General features: G+C 32.8%; 1 long non-coding RNA gene across 1 annotated transcript; it reads left to right on the forward strand.

The window, feature by feature from the left end:
- Positions 1 to 2,361: 2,361 nt before the first annotated feature.
- Positions 2,362 to 4,886, forward strand: LOC131653280 (uncharacterized). The gene is made up of 5 exons (XR_009299049.1): positions 2,362 to 2,779; positions 3,052 to 3,158; positions 3,665 to 4,320; positions 4,414 to 4,574; positions 4,669 to 4,886. It is a non-coding gene; the product is annotated as an uncharacterized LOC131653280 (long non-coding RNA).
- The last annotated feature ends 3,078 nt before the right edge of the window (positions 4,887 to 7,964 follow it).

The raw sequence follows: 7,964 nt of genomic DNA on the forward strand, positions 1-7,964 counted from the left end.
CTAATATAAGTGTTATGTATCCATGTACTTTGAGCATGAATTGTAGTTTTGTTTAAGTCGAATATGTGATGCCTCAAATTTGTTGCTTGTTTCGATGTTTTATACTCTGTTTGATCTTATTATTTGAGGGGTAGATTTGGGGTGTTACACATGGAGCATCAGAAATTTCCATCCAAATCTCAATTTGAAGAAAATTAAATTTTCTACAAATTTGTCTCTCACATGCCAAGTCTAAAAATGCTTCATTTGAGAGATATGGATCAAAACATTACAGGTCCTTTTTGAAAGTCAACCAAAAGTAGTTTTTTGTTAAAGCCCATATCATCAAGATAAAATCCTCAAATGGAAAAAAGCTTCCAAAGTTGCTTGTAGAGGACATCTTGAGGTTTCCAAAAAGTCCTAGAACTCCTCCATACCTTAAAAATTGAGGGAGATATGCCTTGTCAAAGTTGGACAATTTCGAAAGAAAAATGTGAAACAAATAAGGTTCAAAATGGATTTTCTTGTAAATGGGCCCAAATTTTTATGATCCAATCTTGTTACCTAAGTTATCTAGAATATCCAAACTAAAGGCCACGAATTATTGATAATTATTTGGTTTTTTAGTGAATTTTATTCATTAAAATTATGATTAAAAATCAAGGATTTGAGGAATAAATAAAAAGATTTGATTCATCTTTGATTTCCAATCATCAAGATACTCCATCAAATTCGTGCCCATGTATATTGGTTGGAAAAGATTGGAATTTGTTCAAAATTAGAAAGATTGAAAGTCATATCTCAAACAAATTTCCAATCCTTGATTCTAAGAGATTTTGTCCAATATTCTAACCTAATTCATGCTCCTATACATATATACTAAACATGCTCAGAATTTGAGGTTGAAAAGAAATTAGGAGAAGGAGGAGAAGGAACAAGGGTTTCAAAGTGATAAAATTTCAAGAAAATAAGGGCACGATCAAAAGCAATCCTCCGGCCATTTCCATCCAATTCTAAAGATTTTTTTATCCTCCTGAACCTCCCAACAGTCGATTCGAGTCATTGGACGAGCAAAACCGTGCCCAGAACAAGCTCCCCCGGACTCACCATCGTTGGTAAATTTTCAAGTTTTCAATCTCTCAGATTATCCATTGTTGACTAACATGGTATGTATAGGGGTGTTAAGGATCCTATTTAAATCAGAATGGACGTGGTACATGCGAGCTTGTGGGCCTGAATCTCAAGGTGCCATTGTTAGGGCACAAGGTTCTGGTTTCGTCGAACCTTCGCATTCAGGCATTTTTAGGCAAAAACGACCCCACCATCGTGATCGTAGAGGTCGATTTAGGGGGGACAGGGTGTCCTTTTTGTATTTATTGTCGTGATTTTGCAGGTTTGTTGCAAGCCCTCTCACCGGAAAAGATGAAGCCGCCGTCGCCGGCGGTGGTTTGGAAACACAGGGCCTGGTCAGAAAACGCGTGGCCTTTCCAAGCAAGCTAATTGGCCAGTTAGTGGATCAACGCACTCTCTCCACATCTCATTGGTTCATACAGAAATCAGTGGGCCCGGTTTGACTATTTTTTGAAATTCCATCATTAATCAATGTTTTTATATATTATGTTCTCTGATTGGATTACTTTCAAATAAAAAATGTAGCACGAGTGGTTGATGGGAGAATGCTAGACACTAAGGAGACTTGGGTTCGATACCCAGCGCCTCTTAATATTTTTGGAATCAATTTCTTGCGCAAAGCCATTCTCAAATCCTGTGCGCGCGAGCCTTACGTCCTCACAATACTCCTTCAGGCAGCCACCATCAGATCTTCCCAAGAGTGGATCCAACGTCCCAGGACAGGCTGCTCCAACGTACACCCTCACCAACCAGCAGTACCAGACACCGACCCAGGTTTTTCTAGTTTTTATTTTTTTCTTTATTTCCTTTATTTAAATTACTTTTTTAAAATTCTTTTTTTAAACTAGTTTTTTTATATTTTAACTTTCTTTTTCCTTTAATAAATTTTCCTAATTAACCTTTTCCTAAAAAATTAATTTGAATAGTTAATTTTAATTAGTTTGTTTAATTAGAATAATTAGTTTATATGTTTTTAATTAATTTAGTAAATAGGTTAATAATTAGGGAAATATAGTTATTTAATTTGGGTTTTTAGATTAATAACTTAATTTAGTTTTTAGGCTAATCTACTATCAAGCCTTTACTAATCAATTGGCCAAACATCCTAAAATGCCCTTTTCTCAACATTTTTTTACACTTACAAAAGGGTAAATTCGTAACTAACAAAATAGCACACCACTTTCAGTATTCAGGTCCCAAGTGTTTCATTTTCATTGGCTCATATTAAAAAACATTTTTTTCCTCCAACCTAATCTTACACACTCAATTCAGACACTTCTCTTCCTCATTGTCTTTCCTCTCTCTCTCCCGTAGACTCTCTTCTCCCTCTTTTTCCCTCAAACCCTAAAATTTCGCCGCCGAGCTTTCACCATGAAAGAAGATGTATGGCTATGAAAAGTTCCCTCTTTTTCCCTCAAACCCTAAAATTCCACCGCCGAGCTTTCACCATGAAAGAAGATGCACGGCTATGAAAATTTTCCTCTTTCCCCTCAAGCCCTAAAATTCCGCCGCCGAACTTTCATCTTGAAGAAGATGCACGACTATGTTCATGTTTCTTTTAACATTGTACACCGTTGGTTTTGATTAACCCTGAGTAATAACTTTCTGGTTTGATTTTTTTTTGTTTTTTCAGTTGATTTGAGTTCAATACTGCTGAGGTTAATGAGAGGTATGTTTAGTTAACTTTGTGGTTCAACATTTTCTATGGTCATTTTGAAGATTATTGTATAATTTTTTAAGATTACACTTTTATTGCTTATTCTTGCAATATTCAATTTATAGTATGATTTCATGAGATTGATTTTTCCTGTATGTTTTGCTTCAAGTACAATAACAAGGATCTGCTATTGGTGATTATGACAAGGATTTGCATTTGATCACATGGTTTCATGTTATGTTTTACATTGTTGTTCAAAGTCTACACTTTGGTTGTGCTTGCAGTTTGTTTACAAGATCAATTTTGGGCAGATTTACTTGAGTAAACCTATGATTATCGAAACTGATGGAGAAACTAAGCCTTCACTTTTTTATAATAGAAGCTCTCTACGGTAAATCCGCTGAAACTGTCACTGAAAACTACGAATATATGTTGCTGATTTTTGTTGTTGCATATCACTGCTCATGTACTTTAATATATGTTTCTTATTTTGTATAGTTTTGGTGTCACAGTTAAAGTATAGTTTCTCTAAATCACAGGATTGATTATATGTTCCTTTCTCTTATTTTAGTTTTAGTCTTTAAACTCTGAGAAGATGTGAAGTGCAGAACTTGTCATAAACGTTTGCATACGAGTGCAATGAATTAACTCTATTTTATGTTTGATTTCTCTTACGATGTTTTTGTATTAACTTTTTTCTACAAAATTTTCATATCTTCATTAAAAAAATATGGTAGATGGGTTTGTTAATGTTGAAACAATCGAGAAATCGACTGAAACTAACTGGACAAAAGCTATTGAAATTTTGACTTGGTTGTAGATATAAAAGGCATCACAAATCTTTCAGCTCCTTTAGTATTTTATTTTTGACTGGCCAATGTCTTATAATATTTGAAGGTACACCACTTAGAGATTTAAGACATGGAGCAGGAGCACGAGAGGTAGAAGATCAAAGTGATGAAACACGGGGAAGAATCGAGGACATTTTTTTTCTCTTTCTCTACCATTTTCCAATCTTCCCCTTTTAAGTTCTTCTGATTTTAATGAATTTTCGCTAACTTTAATTTGATTGTATTCTATCAGTAGGTTTTGAATGTTATTGTGAAATAAGTTTATTTGTCTGTCTTGTATTCTATATGAACTTGAATATGCATGCTTTTATTTAATTCTTTTCAGTTATACGATTGTTACAGGCTTGCTTTTTTGGTTGTTGAATTCATTTAACTTATGCCTTTAATTACCACTTCATATATGTTTTATATTTATGCTGTGGTCATTCCACTTATTTAGGTTGTCTTATCCTTCTATGTAGAATGCAGCGATGCATCTTTATGGTGGTGCACAATATCACCGGGCAATGGCTGAGTTTGGTTTTGTAGTTGGAGGAATCAAGTGTCCTCCAATCACCCGGGAAGAAGTTGTAAATGCTTGTGGAGTTGAAGACATTCATGATGGAAAGTACAGACTTATGTCAAAGTTTGTACCTTAACATAAGAGAATTATGGATGAAACCTAACCAATGTATCTGAAACTAAATTATACCATTAACATTGGTACTTACATTTAGTTATGAACTATACCATTTTATGCACATGTAAATTAGGTACCTTTGCTTTTTTATTCTAAATCTTTTCATTATATGACAGGCCTTTAAGGATTGCTCAGTAGTCTTCTAAAGCAAGCCGAGATAAGAATCACGATACCGTCACCGCCGTTGAAAATTGCAGCCTAAATGACTTTATGAAATATACTTTGTATTAGCCTTTGAATTGATTTCCTATCTTGCAACCATTGTCATGTTCTTGAGGTGACAGTGTTTAAACCTATAAATCTGCATCTGTGTATAAACTTTGCTTATCATGGAACTGAATCAATCAATATAAATTGTTGATACAATGCAGGTGATTGAACATATGGAGGAATATCAAGCTTAGAGGTGTCTGATGTATGGAATATTCTCTGCTCTATATATAGTTGCGCAAAGCAAAGCTGACTGTTAGGTTGATTGCTTATGAAATATCAGTGTGATTAGGAGGATAAAATCCTTAAAAGTTAATGTAATAAGTGTCAGGATCCATTATGGACTTTGAGAAGATATACAAGATCCAATTTTGATTTCTGCTGCGCCTTTCTTCTTCCTTGATATCATTGAAGTGAAATCCTGTAGTTTCTCACAATAGTTAGAGAAAGACATTTTGATCATTAAGCTGACTCCAATTCCCTAATTTCTATCTTCCTCCTTCCACAGAAGGACCTTGAAAAATTAGCATCGCCTCATCCGATCATTAAAGACTACTATAATGGGCAGTCAAGGGTAAGTCATGTTCTTGAGAGTGCCATCAAAAGATTGTGAAGAAACAACTATGGATGTAGCCATAATGAAATTGCTATTCTTTCCGTAAGCAAGATGATTATGTATTTTAATAGGTTGTGGTTGTGGTTCTTTCAAATTTTGCAGCCAAATTCAAAAGTAGTAGTAAATTAAAACTTTTTTGTCAAACAAATTTGACTGACTATATTTTCCTATATAACAAGTTGGTTTAATTATATTTAAATTATTTGGTAAACAAATTTAACGGGTGTATAAATTAAATTTACTTTGGTTTACATGTATAAATAAATGTGTTTATATTTTAATGTTAGGTATATTTGTCTGAAGTATAGACTTGTGTGCAATACTTTATGACTAATTTCAATGTATCTTTCTGTCATCAATATTGTTCTAAACTAATTTCAATGGAGTTTACCATTCCCTTTCTCTTATGTTTCTTTTTAAGAAGTATTATGTAAATGATATAATTTGTTGAATTGCTTGCTCATTAACCTTAATTATAGATAATAGATTGAGATGTAAACTACTAAGTTTCTTTGGTGTGTAATTTATGTTAATACTTAAATACTACTGTGAATCTTTTCATCTTTGGAGCTCACGTATTATACAAAAGAATACGAATTTGAAATGTAGTGTCATGCTTGCTCACCAAAGAATACAGATTATGAATCATTCAAATTAATGATATAACTAATTTACACTGTTTGGAATTGATATTTGTGCATACGTAGCATGATGTATAGTATGGAACTGTTAAGAAGGAACAATAAGATTAAATCTAACTTGAAACATTCTTACTTTTTTCTATACATTCAACATAAAAAAGTATTTTTCAATCCAAATCAATCACGTTTTTTAATTGTAAGCTTGCATTTTTCTAAACATTCAACATAAAAAAGTATTTTTCAATCCAAATCAATCACGTTTTTTAATTGTAAGCTTGCATTTTTCTAACATCTCATTTAAAAATATATGTTGGCATGTATATCTCAAATATTATAATTAAAATATCAAATAAATTTACCCTTTCCGCACGAAAATTTTTTCTTAAAATGTGTAATCTTACCGATCACAAAATGTGACCAAATTATCTATTACACACAAAATTAACACATTGATACGTTAATAAAATGTATAATTTTACGGATCACTTTTAATACAATGCCTATTTTATTTTAATCAACAATGACTTTTATTTGAAACCTAAAATATTCATTTTTAAATTTCAAAAAAAAAAATTCTTTCTCCATCTCATTAGCTTTCCATCTCACGGAAAAAAAAATTCTTTCTCCATCTCATTAGCTTTCCATCTCACGGGAAAAAAAATTCTTTCTCCATCTCATTAGCTTTCCATCTCACGGGTCACTATCTCTATAATATTTATTTTATTTCAATCATCAATACTTGACCCTATTTTGCTATTGTATTCTTGACCTATTTTAAACTTTTTTTGTGGATCATTATTTTAACCTTGAACCTAACTTTCATATTACTAATATCTTATTAGTAATTTTTTATATATAGTTAATTTCTATTTTATATATGCAATTTGGTCAAACTTTTTTATTTCATATTTTTCGTATCTTTCATAAAAGACTACACTACAAATAATGCACCCGGGCGACAGCACGGGTCTCTGACTAGTAATCTAATTTATAATTAATACTAATCCTAGTCTAGTTTTTTTTGAACCTGTTTTTATTAACTATGGTTAACTTTGCCCCGTTTGGTCTCGCCTCTCGCCTTGCCTTATTGATTTATTTCTATTAATTGTGATTAGCTTTTTTCTCCATTTGGAGTTTGCCTTTATTATATTTTGCCTAATTTTGTATCTGCCCCAAAGCCTCGTAATGGTTTATTGTATTCCTTCTATATTTTGCATCTATTTTCCCTGCAAGTGTTTATTGTAATAGTTTAGATTTATATCTCCGCCTTTATTTTTCTGCCCACAGGTGTTTATTGTAATAACGTAGGACTTTTAAATTCTGCCTTTAATTTCTATATTCTTTAATTGCGTGGTTAGTAATCCTAGGGAGTGCAAGCCTTGAATTAACCTAGAATAATTAATTACAAGATAAATATCTGAATTTAACCACGTGATTGTACCACACACACACCTTTAGGGTAACCTCTCGTGTTGCCTTGTTGCCTTATTACTTTGTTGCCTTTTATTATTATTACAAAATGGTCAAGTCCCTCGATTCCGAGGATACCTAAAGCAAATGTTGCCCTCAGCTCATTCATAACCAATTTTGTCCCTCGAGGTTGCCTTATAAACGATGATTGTCCCCATTGCTAAGGTATCCTTGCCTGTTGCCTAAAAGATTAAATGACTATTATATCCTTCCCTTAGACTACCTTCCCTCTTTATGGCAGGGTCAGTCTTATGGCGAACGATAATTCCGATGACCCTTTAAATCCAATGAAAGGACTTCCTACCCTCCTATGGTATGGATAGCCCTGAAAAGCTAAAAGAACAAATTTTAAAACTTAGGGTAGTTGCTACTAATTGATTGCTCTAAATTCAAAATATTTTCCCACTTCTTTTCAAATCAAATTCAAAAAGACTACGCTTATTTACGAGCTAAAGTTCTTCTTCAAAATCTTTTCTTATTCACACACTACAAATATTTTTTTGAAAACAAAAGTGAGCTAAGCAACTAAGAGCCCATGGATAACCATGGATACAAAGGGTGCTTACACCTTCCCTTTGTATAACTTACCCCCTGAACTCAAAGTCTTTTAAAAAAGGTTTTTTTCTGTTCTTTTAGCCTTTCTATATATTGGATAAAATAAAAGTCGGTGGCGACTCTTGCTACCCGCAACATTTCAAAAAGTCAGTTCTCCCACTATATTACACTATGT

Source organism: Vicia villosa, linkage group LG2 (assembly GCF_029867415.1).
Source record: "Vicia villosa cultivar HV-30 ecotype Madison, WI linkage group LG2, Vvil1.0, whole genome shotgun sequence".
Classification (NCBI taxonomy): Eukaryota; Viridiplantae; Streptophyta; class Magnoliopsida; order Fabales; family Fabaceae; genus Vicia; species Vicia villosa.